Genomic DNA, 21,480 nt, shown 5'->3' with positions numbered 1-21,480 from the left:
TTTGCAGAGCTGAGAGGTTGTTTTAAAGCAAAACTTGAGGGAGATGAAGACTGTAAGAGAGCTTTACGGAATCTGATGATACCAGGCAGCCTGAAACACCTAACTGGCCTGTTAATGTTCCAAGTCTCTGACCCCTCTGTTGCATTGAGAAAGTAGAATTTGAGCCAAACCATAGCAATGGTGAGCTAGCAACTATGGGAAACTGGATCTCCACCTCAAGAGGGAGGGAGATACAGCACATTTTAGTTGTCTCCTGCTGAGCTGGTGTGAGATCTGTCAAGTCAACACTGTGATATTGTGGGTTTCTGCCATTGGTGGTACCTTAGACAGGACTGAGATGCTTCTTCTGAATACTTGTGTTTATCCTAAGTGATGGGTGTGCACATGGACTGGCAAAATGATCACAGAATCTCAGGCTGGCAGGGACCTCTGGAGGTCATCTTGTCCAACTTGCCCTCATCAAGCAGGGTTACCTAGAGCTGATTGGTCAGGACCATGCCCAGTCGATTTTTTAATATCTCTGAGGATGGAGGCTCCAAAACCTCTCTGGGCAACCTGGTGCAGTGTTCAACCACCCTCACAGTAAAACAATTTCTTCTTTTTTTTCTTATGGTCCAATGTGTTTCAGTTTGTGCCATCTTGTCCTGCCACTGGGCACGACTGGCAAGAGCCTGGCTCCCTCCTCTTGCATCCTCCCTTCAGGCATTTGTATATGTTGATTAAAATCCCTCCTGAGCCTTCTCTTCTCCGAGTTGAATAGTCCCAGCAATCTCGGCCTTTCCTCAGTCTCTTAATCATTTTAGTGGCCCTTTGCCAAACTCTCTCCAGTATGTCCATGGCTCTTTTGCTCTGAGGAGTGCAGAACTGGGCTCATAACTTTAGGTGTGTCTCACCAGTGCTGAGCAGAGGGAAAGGATCACCTCACTTGTCCTGCTGGCAACACTCCTCTTAATGCAGCCCAGGATGCTGGTGGCCGCCTTTGCTGTGAGGGCGTATTGCTAGCTCATGGTACCTTGTTGTCGTCCAGAACCACAGGTCCTTCTTTGCAATGCTGCTTTACTGTCTGTCAGCTTCTAACCTGTACTGGTGCTGGGGGTCATTCTTCCCCAGGTGAAGGACTTTGCCTTTCTTTTATTTGAACACCATGAGGTTCCTGTCTGCCCTTTGCTCCAGCCTGCCGAAGGTCATCCAAGTGGCAATGTGACCATCTGGTGTACTGGTTGCTCCTCCCAGTTTTGTCATCAGCAGACTCACTGAGAGTACACTCCGCAAATCATCCAGGTCATTAATGAAGAGGTTAAACAATATTGGCTCTCCTATCAACCCCTTGCTAGGCCACTAGTGTCTGGCCTTCAACTGGACTTTGTGCCACTGATCACAACCCTCTGAGCCTGGCCATTCAGCCAGTTTTCAGTCCACCTCAGTGCCCAGTTGTCCAGTTACACTTTGCCAGCTGTCTGAGCATGTTTCAAGAGCTGGTGTTGCAAGTCTTGCTGAAGTCAAGACAGACAACATCCTCTGCGCTTACCTCATCCACCAAGCCAGTTGTTTCATCATAGGAGGAGGTCGGGCTCATAAAGCATGATTTCTCTGCTCCCCCCTCTTCCTAAATCCATGCTGACTATTCCTGATCACCCTCTTGTCCTTCAAGTGACTGGAACTGTTTTCCAGAATTAGCTGCTCTTTCCCGGGGTCAAAGTGAGCCTAACTGACCTGTAGTTCCTCAGATCCATTTCCTTGTCCTTCTTGAAGACAGGAGTGACATTTGCTTTCCTCCAATCATCAGGAATGTTTCCAAGTTGCCATGACTATTCAAAGATAATCAAGTGTGCCCTCTCAGTAGCATCAGCCAGCTCCCTTAGCACTCAGGGGTCCATCCCATTGGGTCCCATGGACTAGTGTATGTCCAGTCTACTGTTCCCTAACTTGTTCCTCTTCTACTAAGGGTAGGTATTCCTTGCTCTGGACTTCCCTTGTGATCTCAGGGGCCTGCAATTCCTGAAGGTCACTCTTACAGTCACCCTTCACGTCTCTTGCCAGATTCAACTGCAGATGGGCTTTGGGTCTCTTAACTCCATCCCTGCATGATCAGTGTTCCCACATTCCTCCTGGGTTACCTGCCCCTGCTGCTGCACTTTCTTTGCACTTGGCGTTTGATCAGGAGCTCTGTGTTCCTCCGTGTAGGCCTCCTCAGCTTGATTACCTGCTTGTTGGGATGGACTCTTCTTCAGCTTGGAGGGGATGATCCTTTAATACTAACCAGCTCTTCTGGACTCCTCTTCTCTGCAAGACTGTATCCCATGGGATTTTTCAAGCACATCTCTGAAGATGCCAAAGTACGCTCTCCTGAAGTCGAGGGCTGTGATGGAGCTTCTTTCCCCAGCTCCTTCCTCTCAGGGTCCTGAACTCCACCGTCTCATGGTCGCTGCCATGACCTTCACATCCTTGACCAGTTCTTGTTTGTTTGTAAGTAGAGGTCCAGCAGAGTGCCTCTACTTGTTGGCTCCCTGATCCATCTGTGTTAGGAAAATGTCGTTGTTACCAGTGCACTCCAGAATCCTCTCTGATTACTTCTGCCATGCTGTGTTGTCCCTTCAGCAGTTATCAAAGGTGGCTTTCCTGAAGTTTAGTTGGACATGCAAAAATGTGTGTGAGCTGCCAGGATGGCAGTCTTTGCCAAGCAGAAATAGCATGTCTTCTGGCAAAAGCCAGGAATATGTGAGAAACTTCCTATTATTGGATGGATGCAATATTTTCCTTGGATCATTCAACCTGGCTTTAGTGTCTGAGTCAACATTGTGCATGTGGCTTTAGAACAATCAAGAGTTTTGAGACTTTCCAGTACTTACATCTTTCCTAATGTAACTGAGTATCTACAGAAGGGCTGTATTTTTTTTTCTCCTCCTCCTGGCCTGTGTCTATATATATATACCCTGTGACGTTGCAAGAGTGTTTACTTTGGAAGAAATCTCTCCCTCTGAGCCAAACCAAAACCAAATGCACAAGATAGTGTTCCTTTCTTCTTCTCTTAGTGAGAAGGGGGGGGGGGGCGGGCTAAAGAGTGATAGAAAATTATCACCTGGGAAGGACAGGAAGCCTGTGAAGGAAAGAGGCCTTTGAACTCAGTGACAAACAGCCCCACAAAACTGTGAGTTTTAATTAAAATGTTGTGTTGGAGGGCAGAGGTGTTAAATACTGAGGCAGTATTTAGATAGGACCTGTGAAACAAGTTGATGAACTCTCTTAGGTTTGAAGACAATGGTTCTTTGATAATCCAGCAAGATTGGATCTCATCAGTGCTTGCATGCACAGCATCAGTGCGCAGGGACTGCTTGTTCCCCCTCACACACGTTTGAAAGGTACTGCTGCAAAAGTTAAAATTACAGCGATTTACATATGTGATGCAGACAGACTTTTTCTTCTCACCCCCCCAAATATTGTTACTGCACTACATTGATTATAGTAAAACTGAATTTCAACTCGTCTTGGGCTTTCTAATCAATTCGGAGCTCTGGCTTCTCAAAAACTTACCAAGACTTTCTATTTTTATTGTGCTCAGTTTTAATCTGAAATAATGAATTTGGCTGATAATTTTGTAAAGGTGTAGGTTGAATAATCTATATTCTGCTTGTAAGATGGTTTGCAAAATAAGGCTGTTTTGGTTTAAGTACAAGTTTTCTGAGGTCTGAAGCTGCATTTGCTACTTTCTGCTACTTGTGACCTGTAGAAGACACAGACAGTAACACTGTTTGAAGACTTGAGGTTTTTTTGAGAGCACAGTGTGAAGCTGAGTGTGTTTGTGCACTGTATTTTTGCAGAAATGCCAATCACCAAGCAAATCTAACAGTACTGCATAAATAAACAGGAAAGAAAGCAAGTCCACCTCTCTAGAAAGCTCAAGTGTTTACCCTTTTGTAGTCGCTGTTAGATATTTTAAACTCATTACAGAATTGCATTTTTGTCAACTGTAATTGCAGGGGTAAAACCTCCGAGAGATTTTTATGAAACACAACATTAAACAGTAGAAGGTCTGTGGAAATACTGTTCTGGATTAGTTCTCTTTAGCGTCGATTGGGAAGAAACTAATTTCTTACTCCAGGAAATTGTAGCGTGCAGCACAATAATATCCAAGTAACGTCATCTTTTGGGAGTAGTTAAGAAAGGTCTTTAAAAAGAAACGAGCAGTTTCTTTGACTCAGGATTCTGAGAGCACAGGAAGGATGGTGGTGTCTACAATTGCATGTACACGTCTACTCCACCCAGCTTGCACAGAGTCAGCTCCAGTTATTTCTGAGTTTGCATAATCCTCTGGGAATAACCAAGAGGCAGTGGGGTATCGTTTACGCTTTGATCATACAGGGACTTGCAGGATCAGTACTAATTAGGTTCCGAGCTGTGTTGGTCTCCTGTGTAGATGTTGAAAATATGTATATAGCCTTTCTGCTGTGACTGATCTAAAGAAAAGAAATGCAAGTGTAAACACAGTAAATGCCAGCCAAAATATATTTTATGAATGCCAGGGGGAAAGTAGTTGGCCATGGCTTGATTTAGCAGTTGCTGTTCTGTGTGTGCTGCAGCATAGTATATTTACAGCGTAAATATTCTTCTAGGGATTTTTAGTATTGGGACAACTCTTAGTAGTTTCTCTAGTAAGGCTATATGTAGGCTATGGACATATCCTTGGTCATTACAGCTAATCATATCAATAGAAAGTGAGTAGAAATGAAATCTACTTACTTGCAAATCAAATCTCTATGTGTTCATGCTCCTAAAATACATAACTTCCGAAGAGATTTAGAAATTGATATACATCAAGCCTCATCCTATCTGGATGTATGCTGCACCTAAGTAGAACTCAAGATATGCCAGAAAATGGGCTTCAGCTTCTGCCTTGGGTGCTCAATGTCTTTTTGGTCAAGGCTGCTGAGACTTGGCTTCGGTGGGAGCAGGATGAAGTTCTTTCAGGTCCATGTTCAAGCTGGTGCTTAGTGTTGTAGTCAGACACAAGTTCAGGTGCTTGTAGGAAAGTGTACACGTAAGAAGTGCCATGAATTGGGATTTCAGTAAATGCTGAATTTTTTGGGGGATACGCATACAAGGAAGCAGAGTTTTAATGCTCCTGGTGGAAAGACCTGGCTGTCATTTTTAATGCTTACACAGAGCTGATGCTTGTAGTTCCTACGGGAATAAATTGGACTAGAGGGAAATGACTTCCCAGTTTGTGTGTTCACCCTGGGGAAAACCCATAAATGAATCAAAGTTCCCGTCTTTAAACAAGCAGATGGAAGTGGAAGGTAGTGCTGGTGTTTTGTAACTTTGTAACAATCTCTAATATTTCTTTCTTTGTACCTTGCCATATTTTGTGTCCTGTCCCTTTGCTTCTGCAAGTGATGTTTCCCACCAGAAGCGTTATGTGTTTGCCCTGTGGGACAGCCAAGCAAGCCTTGTGGGCCTGGAGCACAAAACCTGTGCTAAGCAGGGAGCACTTTGGTCTTCATCCTTTCTTGTTTCTCGTATACATCACAGAGGTTAAGGTTATAAAAACACAGTGTAAAGGGCCAGTGCCTGAAAATAGGGTTTGGGAACATTTTTATCACAATTAGATCATGTAAATATAGTTAGATCTTGAGTTAATTCCAAAACCAGCCTGCGCCTGTGTTGGCACTGTTGTATGTTCCCCTTTTTTTGTTGGGAGAGGCCTAAAGGGGCATATAAACACATTTCCCCAGTAAGCCCTTGGAGCCTTTAGTGATGACTGGCTCAGGCTTCCTGGGCGTCATTTCTTCTTTACTGCTCTGAATTCGTCTGGTCATCCTTTGAACCCAGGTAAACTCATAGCACTCACTGTGTCACAAGAGGATGTGTGTTGCAATGAAGGGATCACACAGCTCACCCATGTGTAAAACGGTGATAACGCCCGCTGCACTGACACAGGATGTTGGGAATACAACATCCTGTGGTCCTCACAAATAGCTCCTTATCACTTCTTTTGTGTTGTTCCCTTTGTCCTTGGGATGGAGAAAGTAGATATTTGAAGCCCTAAGTTGCAGTATTAATCCACATCATGCTTATTAATGAGTAAGATATTGGATAGGTGAATATGTCTGAGTCAGTGCTGTTTAACCTGTGAATACTCTGTTATATAGGGGAAAAAAAAGGGAGACAGAAGCAGTGATTATTTGATAACTGGCTTGTGTTTCATCTTCAGAGTCTCTGAGTAGCATATATGTTCTGGGTCTGCTACCTGGGTACGAGAGGGAAGATGCTCATTGCATGAGCAGCAGATATAGGTTGTGTGTTTGGAATAATGAAATGTCCTGCTGAGGTGCTGCAAAAATGTATTGCAAATTAAGGACTTGGATTTCTCTCTGGTTTGTATTTTGTGTGAGTCGTCATGGTGTGCAAACAAATACTCAGGATGTGGAGACTGGGTTAGTTTATCTTTAACAGGAAAAAGACCCCCCCACCCAGGAGCCCTGCTGTTTATTTTTAGCATGAAACATGGCCACGTATTAACTCTTGCTTTTGTTGTTGTTGGTTGGTTGGGTTTTTTGGTTGGTTGGGTTTGTTGTTTCTTTCTTTTTTTTTTTTCATTTGGTTGGTTGTTTTGGTTTTGGGGGGTGTGTCCTTTTGTTTTTTTGTTTCTTTGGGGTTTTTGGGGGGGGGTGTGGGTTTTGGGTTTGTTTGGTGTTTTTTTTTTTTTTAGATGCTGTTGATTGTGCTGGAAGGTGTTGGCTTCTTTTAGGTCTTTCTTTGAAGAGCAAGAGATAGCATCAGCAGAGCATGAAGTTGGTATTTGCAGAAGGGTGCAGTGCTGCTGCTGAAGAATAGAGGAGATGGGAGGAAATCACCAAGTCTCCTGTCTCTGCCCCTTCTTGGTGTGAAGATCAGCATTAGTACAATTATCAAACTTCACTGTTTTAATATAGGGATTATTGGGCAGGCCTACTAACATGTGGTACCATGTGCTCATGTTCAGTATAAACTCCCCCCCCCCTTTTTTTTTTAATTTTTTTTTTTTTTTCATGAAAGGAGAAGTATTTTCCTTGCAGTGCTCTGCAGTACCCAAGTATGGATATTTTGGCTCCATTTATGCATAATAAATCAGTGACTTGCTATATCCAGCCAGCCATGCTTAAAACGAGCAAGGGTATTTTCCTGAAAGGTTCTTGATTGATTCTTGGATGACAGCAGCAACTGGCATCCATCACTACATGCCATGTTTCTGGGTAAGGCCAACTGAATCTGTCAAAAGCTTTAAAGAAGCCAGAGCAGCTGATAGGTGCCAAAGTACTGGTATACAAAACCAGCAATGTTGTAGCAAGATGTGGAGTAAATAACAAAGGAATTAACTCTTTGATGGAAAAATCAATAGTGCTACTTGTCTGTGTCCCATTACAATATTTGTTGCCTGTCTATAAAGAGAAGCCTTTGGGTTGTAATTTTGGATTTGGAAGAAATACAACCAAATTGATGTTCTGAGGCAGTGACTTTAACCAGAGCATTTTGACACAGCTGGATAATGAGACTTAACAGTAAGTGGAACAGAGAATAGGAGTGGCATTCCACAAGCTGGGAGCGCTATAGCTGGATGTGACATATAGTCACGTCTGAATAATGCCCTGCTATGTGAAAAATGCACTTCCAGTTGAGATGGTGAGTTTGAAAAGGGTGTTTTGTTTAGATTTTTCTCTTTTATGGAAAGCTTCACTCTTCTTGGTTAAAATGTGATCCCAGTGGTATTAAGCACTTGTTTTGAACTTGGTATCTGATTGCACGTCTCCTGTATGAAAGTGAGTTGCTGTAACCGTGTGCCACCTTGTTCTTCTCTACTCTTGCCTTCTGGAGAGGTGCTGGGTGCTTGACTCTGTAGAGCAGCCCTAGCTTCTAATGGCAAAGCTGCTGATGAGAAAATCTTAATGTTTCTCTAATCTAAAGGGCAACCAATGGTGTTTAACCAGGAGAAGGGTGTACACACCTTGTAGCCCACGGAAGCACACATGATGAGCAGAATGACTGATTTTATCTATTTATAAAGATGATGCCAATTAGACAAGAACCCCACAGATTTAAGCAGCTTGCATGGCTTGGACAACACAAGTGGCATGGAGGATCGCTTCATCGATAGCAAAAGGTCTCATGTCCTGGTGGACCTCCAGGGATCCCACTGGTATTTTTGCCATCCTTTTTATAGGTTTCAGTCACAGTGAGTGCGTAGGGATGCACGTGTATGTGTGATCCATCAGAGCTGTTGCAACATGGTGGAGTCCTGTGACTGCACAGGGTCAGATGGAAGGGGAGTGAACTGGGAGCTGCCCAGGAGCAGGTTAGCCAACCAAAGCATTGGGAGGTTGCAAAACTGATTTGAGGTTAAAGTACAAACACGTGTTCAAATAAAACATGACATATTTCTTAATTCACTTCTGAAAGAGGAGCAGGAGATGTTTTCGGCTGAGTTGCCAGAAGACAGTGGTTTGCTACCAGGTTGCACCATCATCCTCTTTGCAAGTGATTTAAAATACACCTTTGTTCTTGTGTGCATGCTCACACAAGCGATGCTGAAATTTCCTCCAACAAGCTTTTGTTGGAGGAAAGAATTTTTTGTTCAGGTAACTTGGTTCAAATTAAAAGCAGGTTGAGCTTTTTACACGAAAAGAAAGTGTGTTGTCCTCCAGACATTGCTCCACGAGTCACAAGTTACATGACACAGCATTCTCTCTGGAAACTTAATTGCTGGAGCTGATGAGTACATCTGTACCCTGGAACCACGCTTTGTGCTTGATACACCTAAACACTTAACCAGGCATTTCTGGAAATTATTTTAACTAATACTTCATAGATTTTAAACTCAACCTTTTGATATTTCTAGTATATATCAGAATCCTATTACAGTAAATTTAATGACATTTTTTTCAGTTTCAAAAGCAACCGTCCATTCTTAACAGCCTTGCACATAAGAAATTGTAATGGCTGTTAGTGCTGTAATACAGATGTAATAATAATTATTATTATATTATAGATGTAATAAAATTTCAGATTATTTCTCAGTAGGAAAGGCAACAGATTGGGGGAGTGTCCACTGTGCTCTTTTCTTTAAGCTTCTGGCCTTCAAAATAATGTGTTATATCAAACAGGAATATATATATTTGCTGGTTGAAAACCCTCGGAAGATATGGTGGAGCCGTGATGGCCAGAGCAGGTTTGTTTTAACAATGAGTGATTTTTGCATCTTTAATAAAAAGGACTTCATTTTTGGGTCATAAAGCAGATGTGCTGGAAGGTCTCTGCCAGAGCTGTTCAAAACATAGCAATGTCCTCAATTTTGTTTGTGAAGATTTTGTTTGTGAAGGCATTTCAGCTTAAGAAAGGTGGTTAAAAAATCCCAGCTTGGAGCTGGAAGAAATAATAAGCTTGATATAAACAATAAGCAACAGGATTTGTTGCGTTCACAGCATCTCTGGAGAAATCTGTGTAACAGATTGCACAGTGAGTTTGCTATAAACTAGGTCACTTGTTTTGTGGGGTGAAAGTGCTGAAAGAGTAATAAGCAACAATTTTAGAATGGCATGGATTGTTCAGCGTACTGTGATTCTAAGGGTTTGATGCTTATAGCAAACAGTGTGATAGCGAATGTTTCCTCTCAAATGAGCAGGTAGTCACATTGTAGTTAAGACCAAATAGCTTCACTCTGAAGGGAATTGGCTATATGTTTCTAATAATTTTTAAAAATTTGTCCTTGAGCTGTTGTTGAATGTGGTGTTTTACATTGTTTTGAAACAAATGAAGGTTAGGATAGCTTTTTAATGCTCCTGTAGCACATTTTTTTTCTCCTGTTATATCAGTGACCAGAATCAAGTAACTTGAAGGACAAAAAAGCCCCAAACAAATGAACAACACCCCCCTCCCCAACAAACAAACAAACAAAAGCTTAAAAGATTGGGATATGTGTGGTGGATGTATGGATTTATAATGCTCATGTGACACAATATGAATGCATCTTCTCTAGTAGGTGTCGATCCTAGAAACTGGTAATCGGTCTTTGAACTTGTACGTGCTTTTGTGCTGGTAGTGGTCCTCAGGAGCTAGCAAGCCACATGCCTCCTCCTGCGTCCTGCAAAAACACTTCCTGGAAAGGCAAGCGTGTATTCCTTCCTTAAAGCCTTGCATTGGAAGGGCAGCTGCTTACTAATTTAAGGAGAAAGAAATGCATCGCTTTAGAAGTTGTCACTGGTTTATGATGTTTCTTGCTCCAGTGATGGGAGAAGGTAAAGCCACTCTGTGTGTATCAATTGTACCTTTAGATACTGGAAGGCTGCTCTCTTGACAGTGCATGTAGTGCTTGAATTACCAAGAAACATTAGCACTGAAGCTTGGTAGAAGCTATTTCTCTTAGGTGCCAGCAATCAACCTCAAATCTAGTGTTGTCACATAACTCGTGTTCTGATCAGTAATGAAGCAAACAGATCAACACTTGGTGGCCATCTCTCTTCTTCAGGCATTTTTATGGTGATAGTCATCCTCACATTGAAGCATGATATGGGAAGATGAAGATGAAGCAGAGCAGCAGCCATGAAACTGAGAGCATCATTCCCAGATGTTCAGACCTATAGAAAGAAAATGATGTAATCAGTTCAGGCTGTTCTCCATTTTAGCCCTTAGGCTAAATACGTCCTGGCTGAATTGTATAGAAGAAAAAAATCCTTTGCATGTACTTTGGAAGAATTTAAATATATTTCTTTTTATTTGCTTAGGACTTTATCAGGTATTAAGTTGTATCTGTCTGGACACATGCAATATTTAAATGCATAATGATTAAACATGTTGAAAAGGTGTTCCCAAAGCTTACTTTTAAGTACCTGTAATACTTGTCAAACTGTCATCTCTTCTCCCTTCTGGCCCCACCTCACTTGTGGGAAAACAGGGCTGGCTTCATTACATGCCTTGAGGTCACTGAACCCATACAGTCGTGGATCACTGTATAGGGGGTGTGTGGGGGGGATGCAAGATAAGATCTGCTGAAGTAATAAAAGGGCATTTTTGTAAAATACGAATGCATTTGTTGTCAGAAGTGAGTTATGAAGTTGGCCTCTGTCCTCACCAGGTGACTTCTGCTGTCCCATGACGTGCATAATGGTCTGAAGTAGACATAAGTGTCATCTACATAATGAGTCCATAGCCTGTACTGTGTCTCCTAATTAATCCTTTAATTCCTCATATATATGCTCAGTGGAAGGAATTTACAGAATTGGTACCAATTGAATTACATGTAAGAAATCTTTAGGTACTGAGTAATTGCCAGTTCAACTCCAGAATCCCTCCTAGAAAGTAGGACGAGGTTGGGCAGATGCATCTGTTGTGCGTTACAGAGCTCAGTTACTTTAAAACTGCTGGGGGAAAAGGCATAGGGAGCTCACTAGTGGCTCATCGCATTTCCTGTCTCTCCTCAGATTTTAAATAAAATGGGCTGAGTTGGACTTGTCTCAGGCTTGCTGCAGGTATAGCTTAACAGTTAAAATCCTTCCTAAAAGAGCTATGAAAAAGGAAATCTGATGGTTGGTTCACTTCAGCTGGGGTCTGCCAGCTCCCATATTAATGATGATCTGCAGGAAAAGGAGAATGAGCCTATGTGATTTTTAATTCTTAAATCAGGGAAGAAACTATTTGAGAAAGGAACAAGTTGGACCGTTTAAACAAAGTGCTTTTTTTTTTTGTTGATCTTTAAAACAAAAGAATTTTAAAAATAAATTAAAGGCAAGGGAATTGGGTGGGTACTCTGACTAACAGGATGCTGACTGTGATCTCCTTGAATTGGTGCTTGCAGACATACAACTTAATGTTCGGAGTCCTTAATCAAAACCTTCTCCCCACCCATGTCGTCACCAGTATTTGGAGGTTACTGACAAACCCATGGACTGTTTTGGCTTCTTGACTTTGTGGAGGAGCTGCTCATGAACATGTTGTTGCATTTGATACCTGGCTGTCTGTGTCTTAGGAACAAGGATTGGTGGGCCATACCCAGGGGGCATGTATCTATTAAAAAAAAACCAAAACCACAAACCCAAACCAACTACTCCTTAAACGTATTTGTTTTTTCTTTTCTGTGTGACAAGATTAGTGTGGAAGGATTTCTCTGTGTGGCTTCTGAAAAGACTTTTCCACCCTGTATTTCTTCCATGTGGCCCTGCAGATTCCTCAGTTACTGACAACAGGTTGCCTCTCTAGGGATGTTCAGGTGCTACTATGTGTTAACGCTAGTATCTGTTTTCTCCTCCCCCCTCCACATTATTTCATCTGTGGAGTGGGAACAGGCCACTTTATATGCCTCTGACTTCACTTCTGGACAGTATCTCTTTTGCGTGCAGTGGCCAGTGGATTGCATAGAGTCCTTGCTCTCATGTAAGCTGCTGGAAAACACTCTGCTAGTGCTGCTCAGACCGTCAGTCTTTCCAACATGTGGCTTCAGTCTGCTTTGTATTGTGGTTTTGTACTCAATTACATGGACCTCCCTGCTGTCCCCAGGGGAGCAGCCAGCAGACATCCTCCACTCCCTCTCAGGCTCAGTGGGGATGCTTCACGTCTTCCTTTCCAGCTTCTCTCTGCCAGGGGGCTAGCTTTCTTGGTCCTATATGTTTCTAGTCCTTGGTTAGTCTTTTGGGATAAAGGCTGAATGCATGCCCCCAGGGACCAGTGATGCTGCCTAACTGGGGACTCTGCCGCTGCTGGCAGCAGTGGGATGTAGCCAAAAACTTCATTGCAAGGTTGGGGAATTTGTTGTTTTGCTTAGTTTTAGTCCGTTGTTTTGTTGTGTTTATATGTATTGGAAAACTGAATTTTTCTTCCTTGCGCTGACTCAGATTCACAATGTCATCTCGAGGCTTTCAAAAGTAATACTAATACAAAGCTTTGCTTTGGGTTACTTGCACACATTAAGAACCATTAGACCAGAATTTATATGATAATTTGATTTCTCATGTTTTAGCTGTTAAATTGCTGGTACAACCCAGAACTGCTACGAGGCGTTGCACTGGCTGCTGTAGGAAACTGCAGCCCTCCAGCGGGGCTGGTGCTCCTGTCCATCCTCCTCCTCTGTCTCCTCCTCTCACCCGCTGCTGACGCACTCGGCGGGGTGAGACACCATGGCTGGGGAGGGAGCGGTGGCAGCAGGAGAGCGTTTGCTTCGTGGCCTCTGCTGGACCTCTCATCTCTCATGCTTTTCCTTTCCAGGCACTTCCTGTGCGGGACTGGCGAGCAGAGAGGAGAGGAGTGCTTGCGGAGCCTGGTGTGACACTGCCTGTGCCGGGAAAGTTGAAAGGCAACTTTTAATTTGAAGGAAGTTCGGCTCGCGAAGGAGACGCCAGCGAGAACCTCAGGTTCGGCAGTCGCTCTGCTGAAGCGGTGGAGGGATTGTAAAACGTTTCAGCTTGCAGAGGCCTTGCTGCTTTCTCCTTCTCCTCTTGCTATAAGCATCGTGTCTGGCTGGTATCTGGGAAGAGGAAAAGTTGGCTGCTGTTATCTGCTGCCTGATTTCTATGAGTGAGTATCTCTCTGGCTCTGGATGATCTCATTTTAGTTAAAAGGCATGTTCAACTGCTGGCGAAGGGCCAGGGGTTGTGTTTTGGAAGTGAGCAGAAGGACTCAGATACAACAGTAAGATCTAAAATATGGCTTTGGGGCATTTTATTTATTTATTTATTTTTAAAGGTGACACTCAAGCTTGTGGTTCCCCTCCTTTCCCTCACTTTCCCCTTAAAGCCAGCCACAAGGCTGCCAGCAACCAGGGCAGCAGTTATACGGCTGATAAGTACCCCAGTCTTGTCCCCCCGAATTATGTCCAGGGTCCAGCATGTCCCTGTCAGATGGGTTTGTCTCTCACTGTGGCTGGACATTGAGGCATGGTAGAGTCTCTCCCTGGTTTCTAGGTTTGGAGGAGATTTTGTTTGCAACACAGCAGTACAAGGTAATCAGAGTTACGTGGCATGGCAGTGACGCTTGCTTGCAGAAACAAAAAGTCAGGGACAAGCTGCTGTCCCTTTTGCCATCTTGGGCACCTCTCCCAACCCCTCCTTAATTGCTGCCAGTATCCCCAGGGCAATTGCAGTGAGTGTAACAGAGAGAAACAGTAAGAACAAGAATGTGAGTTTTTTTAGCAGCTGTACAAAGCAGCTGTGCTGATGTGCGTGTGTCATGGTGTCACCCACTGCCCCAAAATGTGCATGTGTTGCTTTTAGAGGAAGGTGGCCCTGGATGTGTAGAGGAACACAGTGAGTAGTCATGGGGAAACACAGAAATCCTCTTGGTGAGCTGAACATGCTTCAGAAAGAGGAATATAACTTTGTCTTTAAGCTCTTAGATACACAGCTGAGTGTTTCCATGGTATGTGATCCTATTTGTGTGTTTCTGGCATAGCTGCCTTTTCTCCTCATCATAAACCTCTTCTGAACTGAATGCTTTAATCTGGAAGCTTTGTAATAGATTTATAGTGATATGTTAAACAATTATTTTTTTTTTACTCAACTTTTGGAGAAGAAATTAAAAACCCTGTGCCTGTAGTAGCTCATCTCTTTGTGTATTTTCCTGTATATGTGTTTGTGTATATGCAGATATATATATACACACAGAAGAGCTACCTCAGGCATTGTTTTTTTGTCTGTGTACATGTATATATATAAAAAAGTTGTTTTTTAAAGCAGGATGGGGTAAGCAAGCTTAGAGGAGCATTAAATTCTTCTTGTCCTGTTAAGTAATACCATGCCTACTTCATTTGTGAGTTGATTTCGTTGTGCAGGTGAAGGCAGGAAAGCAGACCATAACAAAACACGCACTTATGAAATACCTGCTTACAGTACTATCTGGTAAATCAGTAACACATGGTCGCAGTGCTTTTAAAGCTGCTGAAGAGGTTTCTGACCTCTGAAACTCTCTTTTTCCACGGGTAAGAAGTGAAGTTACTTGCAGATCTTGGTTTCATGTGTGGGTATTTGCTGCTGTTGTGGTTTCTGTACTGGTTAATCAGGTGATTTGGTTCAATGGATTAAGAATGGGAGAGGACCACCTCCTCATGCATAAAGAATACTTTCCTAAGAGAGCAGCTCCAACTAAGGCAGAGGGGAAAAACACAGCATGCCAGGCTGCTTGGTGGGATCAGCTCATGCATTGTTGTTGTGCTGGAGGAACCGTAGGTAGATGATGCTTCTATTTCATGTGAGCAAGAAGCTTGTTCTCTGAAGCAGTTGGGGGTGGGAATCAGTATTCAGCTCTTCACTGAAGTAACTTGAGGCCAGGAAAATTTTTGCAGAAACCAGCAACTAAGATGCGTGGTTATCCAGAAACTGACAGGAGCAGTGTGCTTTCCAGGGCTGTTGCTGGCGTGTGTAGTGAGGAACAGGTTTTCATACCTATCTGCCACCTGTGCTGTGTGTGGATATGGGCCATTGTGTTCATGGTGGGATTTCTCTCCCCTGGCCACAGCAGCAGCATGGCAATTGCTGAATCACATCAGCTTCTGCCACATACCTACCCGCAAATGCTGTAACTCATTTAATGAAACTTAATTTTAAATGGTTTTGTGGCTGATGGGCTGTTTTGCCCAGCATCTTTGTTTCCTGGGATTCAAACCTGTTTGAGCTTGGAAGATTTGCTGTGGGTCTAGCTGTGCTTAATTCTACACCAGACTTTTGTTTTGCCTGACGTTTGTTTCTGTAGGCATGTAGGAGATGGATTTCTCCAAGGCATTTGATACTTATAATCTGTACAGGCCTATCTGCATTTGCAAGAAGCCTATTTTGTGCAAGTAAGTTGAAGTACAGAAAATATGTGCAAGTAACTTGAAATATAGAAAATATGTAGCATATGAAAACACGTCATATGGAGAACAGCAAAAATAGCCTCATTTGCAGTGCTTAAAGTTGTTGCTTGAACAAAAGAGAAAGGACTTAGCTCAAGAAGGGCTTAAGCTATTCTTCTTGTCCACATCCAGGAGCATGACTCAAAACTTCCAGCTAAACTCTTAAGCTCCCTGAATTGACATTGGAGTTGTGCTTTGCGTTCCCTAAGCCGTGGTGTTTTAGGTGCCAAGTTCTCAGCCTGGCTGTCTAATGCCAAAGGTCCTACAAGGAGATTTTCAGTTTTCTTCCTGGACAAAGCTGGTCCTGTAAGACCTATGAGAGTACAGTCTTGAAACCTGGACCTCACTCTAAAAAAACCCAAAACCGAAGAACAACCACCACCACAAAAAAACCCCAACAAACCAAAACCAACAAAAAAACACAAACAAAAAACTCCCATCCCAAACCCAAAGCCTGTTTTGTGCTATTCCACGTTGCTCAGTGCTTTGCACAGCCTGTGCTCTGCGTCCCCAGGTTTCCATGTGCCTGTGAAGGCTCAAAACTGCTCTTGTTGTTCAGGAAAGTGGCCTTTTTGCTTGGCTAACTTTACAGGGTGGCTGCACATTATGTCTTAAAAGCTGAGCTTTGTAAAGCTGTTCTACCATGTGAGGTGAGAATTCAGGGTTCGCTGCGTGTCTATGTTACACCTAATACAAAGTGCCTGAAGGAGATACCCAAACCTGGAGGAAAATACAAATCCAAACCTTTCCCCAAAAGATGTGAGTTTGTCGAAGGAGGTCTCTGTAGTGGAGACATCCCAGCAAGTGCTCTCGAGTGCTGTATGACATGGTAATGCTGGCTTGCAGAAGGCATCTCTGTCCTGGGAGAACTGTCCTGGGCAGGAGCGGGTCCATGCTTGAAATCTTTGCTTAAGCCTCTCTCCTTTGAGTTTTTAGGGACAAGAGGTGCTGATTGAGATCTTGGCCAGTTTACATGAGCCAGGAGAGCAGCAGTCCTTCGGACAACCAGGTTGGCACGGTCTGTGTTCAGTAAGAGCTGTTGTGGCCAAGGGGGACAGGGAAAAGGAATACAGTTCTGTTCCCTGTCAGCTACTTTGCACTAGGGGTTCAGGATAGCATTTGAGACTGTCTCTGCTGCCCCTTGTGCACTTGCCACTGGCCCCTGGATGGTTTTTTTTGCCAGAAAAATCAGCCTGATGACGTACTCAGTTGTCTCCAGCTGCTTTCTGCAGCTGTCTGCATGGCAAAGAAGGTGGGGGAAATGTGTGGTTAATAATAGAAAGGCAGATTAGGAAACATGAGGTACGGTTTCAACATACAGCCAGGCTGCTCTGACAACTCGCTGCTGCCACCGAAAGGGGAAGGACTTGCTTATGCTCGTGTGACTGCAGCCAGCTGCTTTGGCCACCTGGCACAGAAGAAAACCAGGAAAAGAGCAATTTTTCCATGCAGTCACCCAAGCACAAGAGAGGAGGGTGGGGATGAAAGGCAGAAGGGAGGGGATACCTCCAAGAAAAGGCTTGTTGAACTCTGCTGGCCCAAGTAACCCAAGTTCAGGGGCTTGGAGCTGAGTTCAGGTAAGCAGCTTGAACACTTCGTATGTCAGTTCTCCTGTGTTGCTCGGCTTGGGTTTAAAAATCACAGCTACAGCATGCATGCTGCTACTTCTAGCTGGGACTGAGCTAATTCAGGTTAGTCTACCCAAGTTAAGAGCAAACCTTAACGAGTTTTACTTCGCTGTTTGAATTGTTCATATTATGATAGTTTATGGGGAGAGTTTGAGTAGTTGAGGAAAAAAAAAAAAACCCACATAAAAAGTGCTGGGGCTGTAATTTCACTTACTAAATGTAAATGTCTTGCTTGGTTATAATATTGCAGTCTTATAAGAGACTTTATTTTGCAGTAAGCATGTGAAGTGTCAGGAGAAAGGTAATCAACAGACAAGCCAAGGGTAAATATATTGTGTGCTTTGTAAGCAGCAAGCTTTTTAAGAGTTGCTTTTAGGAAGTGGCCATTATACAGTGCTTTGTCAGCAACTCTTCCCTTAGTGTTTATTGCTATTCCTCGTGGTTATCACTGGTCCTTCTAACTTTGTCTGGATATGTTTTCTGTTGCCTTTCTTAAAATAAGGGCAAAAGCCAGTTAACAAAACCATTATTTTCTTTGCTGAAAAGTTTGCTTCCTGATGCCTTTTTTTTTTTTTTTGTCTTTGGTTTTGGAGGGTTGGGTTTATTTTTGTTTGCTTTCTTTTTTTTTAACTCTTAGTCTTGAGAACAGTGTGATTTCTCAAGCTGCTCCTTGGTTCAGGTCAGCTCCTCTTGTTTTAGCCACACGTTGATAACCAGTGAGCAATCCAGTTCAGTGCCAGATGAAGAAGGAAATATCCAGGGGCATTTTACATATCCCGGATATCCATGGATCCTGAAAACCAGCAAGTGTGCTGTACCACAGGATGTGGTACAGGGAATTCCTTGCACAGGACACGGTGGAGGGAAAATAGCAGTTACTTCAACATAGCTAAATAATGTTTAGCTATATAATACTTATTTCAGAAAACCTGTAATGTAACACTTTACCTGAGCAAATAACTTGAATACAAACAGCATTTATTCTTTTCAAGGGGCTGTAGATATAAGCTGTAGATAAAAGCATATAGAGAGCTTGGTGGAATTCAGTATAAAGTCAAATTTTACCTCTCTAGTTGTGAAGCTGGAATTATTCTGTCCTTTAGAAGTGAATTTAAGATTCACTTTAACTTACTCTTTCAGCATCTGGACAAAAATTCTGAAGACAAGCAGCCTGTTTTATTCAGCTAAGTTTCAAAATGCTTCAGCATGCTTTGTCCCTTGTTACTGGGCTGCTTTTCATTACCAGGAGTAAAAATTTGTTGGTCCCAGTGATACGCATAAATTTAGAGTATCACTTTAACAGTCGAGCAGATTTTTCACCGGTAAGAATGCCGACACTGTTATACTGTATTAATTTTTAAAAACTGCAAAGTCGAACTAGATTAAATCCAATTTATTTATACTGGGGAAGCTGATGCTTTGCAACTCGTGAGTATTAAGCATTGAGGATGAGGAGGACTTGGTAAGAAGACCACCAGCTTGTTATTTTTGGTACAACTTGGATTTCAGTTTCCTACTGTTCCCAGCATTTTGGGTTTTTTCCTTGTTATTTCTAATCCCTTTTGTGTTTTGAAGTTTTCTCTTTTAATCTCGGCCATGTGCTTTTCTTTGGGGACTTGGTTTGTCTGTTCTAAACTAGTCACACCCTACCTAAATCGCAGTGAAATCCTGGCATTGTTCAGACTTCTGCAACGTGTTTGTGTATTTTGGTTAGAACAGCAAAGATCTGACCTGGGGAAGCCCTGAGAAACTTTATTTTGTTTTGGTACTGTTACAGAGATAATGAAGAGACGCTTCAAGTGGCAAGGGTATCTCTAGTCCTGTTAAACTTGAAGCTATGAAAAGCAAATAATGTATTGCAAAAACAAAATGAAGAATGAAAGCAACTCTTTTCTATGTTAAGAGTGTCTTCATGGTTCTCTTTGCAGAAGAAATAAGCAGTGCAACTGTTTGCTAGGGACTGGATTTTTAGAGAAATGAAGAAGCACTTCTAGGGAGGTTAGCGTAAACCCTCAGAAAGCCAGGAGAACAATTTGCCCTGTTTTGATTTCTGAGCTACTAAATTTATATAAACAACCCTCTCCTAAACCATATCTATTTTAAAATGGAGAAAATATCCTCCCAGTGTAATAAAAATATAACTGTCTAGCAAATGGGCTATTTGCAAAGATTTTCCCTGTATGTGGTGGTCCGACTTTTGCAACGTGTGAGGGAAAGGTGGGAAAAGAATTGATCCGCTAATTCAGGATTACTTAAGGTAAAAGCACTCAGTTACTGATATAGATTTATCTAGGAGAGATGTAATACAGGCTCAGGCTTTTGTTAATGTTTAATGTTCTGTAACGGTCTTCCCAGGCATAATTGAGCCATCAGCACAGGAGTGATCCGGTCAGAGGAGCTTATTTTGAGTGATTACTGAGCCTGCTGTGGCTTTCATTTCAGTGCAGCTGATCTAATTGATGAACAGGGCCATAATTTATTTACAGTTCTTGTGGTCCTTTCAGACTGATTCTCCTTCTTTCAAAAACCCTTGGAAGGGGAGGAGGACAGGGAGGTTGCTGCGGCTCACTGGGCGGCCAGCTCTGCTGCCCATCTGTCACAAAGTTGTCTAAAATACTCTGCCCTCTGTTCCAGTTGATGGTTTCACACTGCCCTGCTTTTAGCAGCCTCTCCATTTTCTCCTGAGCCGGTTAACCTTTAATCTGAAGCGTGTGCTGCTTGGCCGGGGAGGGTCTGACATGAAAGGCTGAAACAAGCTGCAGGGGATGGGGGAATGGAGAGAGGAAAGATGCTACTGCTGATGAAAAGACAAATAAGAAAAAAAGCTAGAGGTTGTGAACACTCATACTTTTTTTTTTTTTTGGCCTAGGTCTCAGTTTGGGATGAATACTCCTGATTTTTTTTCTTCCTGGTTTTACTAGATTCCAGCATAATACAGTTTATCTCCTACAGCTTGCTGTAGTGATGAATCATGGGTCTGCATCAATAAATCCAGCTTTGTGCAGAGCTTTGAAATAGGGAGGAATTCCTGTCTGTAAGTACCTTTCAAAATAAGCAAAAGTGATTTTATACTCAGAAATCACTTTGGGTTCAACAGTACTTTCAGTTCTGTTGAACCTCTGAATAGCCAGGGGAGGAGGCAGCCACGAGATTTGGGCTTTCTCCATGCTGGGGGCAGCTCTGCTATTTCAGGAGCTTCGGCAGGGACCTGTTGAACTTCATAGTCCTGTATGGTAGAAAAGAGTAGTGTGGAATCCCTTAAAGACCTGAGCAGTGCTGTGTTGGAGAGTTGCATGTCCTATGCTTAGAGAAGTCGCTTGTACAGCTAAGCACAGTCTTCACCCTGAACTCCTTCATCTGGCTGCGAGTTGAAGGCCACCTGAAGTCCGCTTGGTGTACATACAGAGCAGTAAAAGGGTAGTCTGAAAATATTTTAGATGACATACCTAATTTTCAAGGTGAAAGGTGGTTTTCGACTAGATGCAGTTTTCACAACAACTTTGAGGTGCCAGCTGCCAGTTGTTTGATAGCTGCTGTGCTTTTTGAATCAAATTTTGCAAATATGAAAAGAGAAAGATGTTGTGCATTGTAAACATGAGCACTGCAACAGTATTATTTGTCAGTCAACTGCCTGAAATAAAAAATATTAAGAAAAAGGAGATGGCAGTGATTAGGGGCAAGTCTTCCATAGGTAGCTATTACTCTTCCCAAGGGAAATTTGCCAAAGCAATACTTCTACCTGCTAACACTTGAAATTGTAAAGACATCATGTTTGCGCTCACATGCGTGGCAAAGTGCAGGAAAACAGATACAGCAATGAGTTTCAATAGGGCAATTCATAACTACTCTCATAGCTTCAGGCAGCTTTGCAGAGAAGTCTGTTGGAAGGATCATTTCAGCCATTCTGGCTTAATTACCGAGCTGGTGAGTGTCTTGCCATCCCATTGCAAGTTACATTTGGTGGAGATCCATGCCAAAATCACGTGGTGTTTGTCTTGAGGTTTGATT

The 21,480-nt window shown here is 42.8% G+C and overlaps 1 protein-coding gene across 6 annotated transcripts in view; it reads left to right on the top strand.

The window, feature by feature from the left end:
• Positions 1 to 21,480, top strand: part of SGMS1 (sphingomyelin synthase 1) — a 100,429-nt gene that overhangs the window by 53,120 nt on the left and 25,829 nt on the right. For 4 of the 6 annotated variants that reach the window (XM_030485755.1, XM_030485751.1, XM_030485750.1 and 1 more), the window contains one exon: positions 13,225 to 13,533. The exons of 1 other annotated variant lie outside the window; for it this stretch is intronic. The gene's annotated coding sequence lies outside the window, so the exon portion shown is untranslated. Of the gene's footprint in view, positions 1 to 12,808; positions 13,127 to 13,224; positions 13,534 to 21,480 lie in introns of those variants that run through there. One more of the 6 variants, XM_030485754.1, reaches the window with a different exon arrangement.

The sequence above is a fragment of the Strigops habroptila genome, chromosome 5 (assembly GCF_004027225.2).
Source record: "Strigops habroptila isolate Jane chromosome 5, bStrHab1.2.pri, whole genome shotgun sequence".
NCBI classification, from domain to species: Eukaryota; Metazoa; Chordata; class Aves; order Psittaciformes; family Psittacidae; genus Strigops; species Strigops habroptila.
Note: the sequence above shows the minus strand (reverse complement) of the source record. Positions and strands in the feature narration are given on the sequence as shown.